General features: G+C 42.5%; 1 pseudogene; it reads right to left on the reverse strand.

Moving 5' to 3' along the window:
- Positions 1-458: 458 nt before the first annotated feature.
- Positions 459-1,750, reverse strand: LOC111539257 (annotated as a pseudogene).
- Positions 1,751-3,153: the final 1,403 nt, after the last annotated feature.

Raw genomic sequence — 3,153 nt, forward strand, 5'->3', positions numbered from 1 at the left:
TCTGTTGATAAGGTTGCTCCTTGATGGGAGGACAGACATGAGGCCGACTGTTCGTGACAGAACTAGGTCTTCTCTCAAAGCCTCTAATGTGTGCCATTTCTCATGAGGAACCTGACACTTCAGTTAAAGCTTCTGAAATATTGCAATGGCATAATTGGCAGGTTTTTTGGTTTGATGACTTTCTTTCCCATGTAAACTCTTTGAGAAAAGTTGGAGATAAAAGGACAGGGGAGCGCTTGGTTTAGAGCCACAGTGTTCCAGATGCCAGCCACGAATGCCTCTGCCCTGTGTCACTACATGTTCTTTTCTGAGAAACATTCAATCACTGAGTGTTACACACTGTGGTTGAAAGAAATGATCCACTCACCACCATCCACCCTTTCTCATCCTCTGTGTGAAGCTCCCAATAGCAGAGGCTGAAGACAGAAAGGTTGTCCCTGTTTCCTCAACCAGGGGCATTACTTGGTGACCTGGTGAGTGGAATGGGCAAGGTAGCCCATGTTGCCAATGATGACCCCTGCCACAGAGATGTGTCAGTCCTTTGTCATGTAGATGGAGAACTTCTTGGTCAACCACTCCACCCGTTCAGGCTTTAGCGCTATGAAACAAGACATGTCAATTTGGTCATTGGTGTGTTGCCAGTTGTGAGTTGAACCATTCTTCTTGAGGTTGAAGACCAGCTGAATCCGCATACTAATGATGCAGTCGGCCACGACTTTCACTTCTTACAACCATTGTTTTCACAAACCTGGGGTGTTCAGAACAGTAGAAGCAATCTGGACCCCATTTAGGGGAGGGTTGGAATACATGGGACTAATCAAGATCTTCAACTGTGACTCTACCCTTTTGGCTTTATCCGCATCTTTGCAGACCACAATGAAGGCTCCTACATGCTCACCATATAAGCCCATGTTCTTGGCATATGATTGGCAGAGACAAACATTAGTGCCCTGTTCAATGAAGTGGCATACAGCCCAGGCATCCTTATCACCATCACCACTGGCAAAGCCTTGGTAGGCCATGTCAAAGAACGCAAAGAGATTCCTTTTCTTCACCACTGTTGCTATTTCCTTCCACTGTTCTGGATGCAGGTCCACTCCCATGGGATTGTGGTTGTAGGCATGCAGGAGAAGAACACTTTTCTCTGGTATGTTTTAAATGTCATCCACAGTGCCTATGAAGTCAAAACCACAAGTCTTGGGGTCCTAATACTGATAATATTGTAGCTGCCTGCCAGTGTCCCTGAAGATCGGTGTGTGATTTACCCAACTCGTTTGGGGTACAAAGACATCTCAGTTGAACTTAAAATATCTTTGCAGAAAACTGGCTCCGATCCTTAAGGCCCCAGTTCCAGAAATTGTCATTGTCTGCACATTGTTGTCATTGTCTGCACAATGACAAACCAGTCACTTCTCAAGACTTTGCTATTCTCACTCAAGGTTAGTTCTACAGATGCCTTGCAAAATTCAGCCAGTCCCCGCAGTGGGCAGGGATTCCTTGTCCAGATTTTTTGCGGCAATCTGGGCCTCTGCCTTGAGCATGCTAGGCAGTACATAAGGCTTCCCATTATCATCCCATCTCCCAGATTCATTGTTTTGTTATTGGTGTCCCTCCTAAAGGCTTCAGTGACTCCCAGGATGGGATCTGGAGGTCCCATTTCCACATGGGTCCACCAGGAGTTGGCTCTGGTAGAGGCTGTGGCAGCAAGGCCGGGGTGGAAGGCTGTGGTGATCCCAGAGAGGAGTGTCATGGTTGATGGTAGGAGGGCAGTGTGTTAATAATTTCTTATTGTTTAGCTCCCACTTATAAGTGAGAACATATGGTACTTGGTTTTCTGTTCCTATATTAGTTTGCTGAGAATAATAGCCTCCAGGTCCATCGATGTCCCAGCAAAGGACATAACCTCATTCTTTATAGTGGCTGCATAGTATTTCATAGTGTATATGTACCACATTTTCTTTATCTGTCATTGGTGGGCATTTAGGTTGATTCCATGTCTTTACTATTATGAGTAGTGCTGCAAATGAACATTTGTGACATGTATCTTTATGGTAGAATGATTTGTATTCCTCTGGGAATATACCCAGTAATGAGATTGCTGGGTTGAATGGTAGTTCTGCTTTTAGCTCTTTGAGGAATCCCCATACTTATTTCAGCAATGAACTAATTTACACTCCCTCCAACAGTGTGAAAGTGTTCCCTTTTCTCCAAAACCTCACCAGCATCTGTTGTTTTTTGACTTTTTAATAATAGACATTCTGACTGGTGTGAGATGGTATCTCATTGTGGTTTCGATTTGCATTCCTTAAATGATCAGTGATTTTGAACTTTTCTTCATATGCTTGTTGGCCACATATATGTCTTCTTTAGAAAAGAGTCTGTTCATGTCCTTTGCCCACTTTTTAATGCAGTGGTTTGTTTTTCTCTTGCAAAGTTGTTTAAGTTCCCTATAGATGCTGGATATAAGACCTTTGGTCAGATGCATAGTTTGCAAATATTTTATCCCATTCTGTAGGCTGCCTGTTGACTCTGTCGATAGTTTCTTTTGTTGTGCAGAAGTTCTTAAGTTTAATTAGATCCCACTTGTCAGTTTTTGCTTCTCTTGCAATTGCTTTTTGTGTCTTTGTCATGAAATCTTTGCCTATTCTTATGTCCAGGATTGTAGCATCTAGGTTGTCTTTTAGGGTTTTTACAGCTTTAGGTTTTCCATTTAAGCCATTAATCCATCTTGAGTTGATTTTTGCATATGGGGTAAGAAAGGGATCCAGTTTCAATATTCTGCATATGGCTAGGCAGTTATCCCAGCACCAGGTATTGAACAGTGAGTCTTTTTTCCATTGCTTGTTTTAATCAGCTTTGTCAAAGATCAGATGGTTGTAGCTGTGAGATCTTACTTCTGGGTTCTCTATTCTGTTCCATTGACCTATGTGTCTGCTTTTGTACCTGTGCCACTCTGTTTCAGTTACTGTAGCACTGTAGCATAGTTTGAAGTTGAGTAACATGATGGCTCCAGCTTTGTACTTTTTGCTTAAGATTGCCTTGGCTGTTTGGGCTCTTCATTGGTTCTACATAAATTTTAATATATATTTTTCTAGTTCTTTGAAGAATGTCATCGGTAGCTTGATAGGAATAGCATTGAATCTGTAAATCCCT

Source organism: Piliocolobus tephrosceles, chromosome 1 (assembly GCF_002776525.5).
Source record: "Piliocolobus tephrosceles isolate RC106 chromosome 1, ASM277652v3, whole genome shotgun sequence".
Lineage (NCBI taxonomy): Eukaryota > Metazoa > Chordata > Mammalia > Primates > Cercopithecidae > Piliocolobus > Piliocolobus tephrosceles.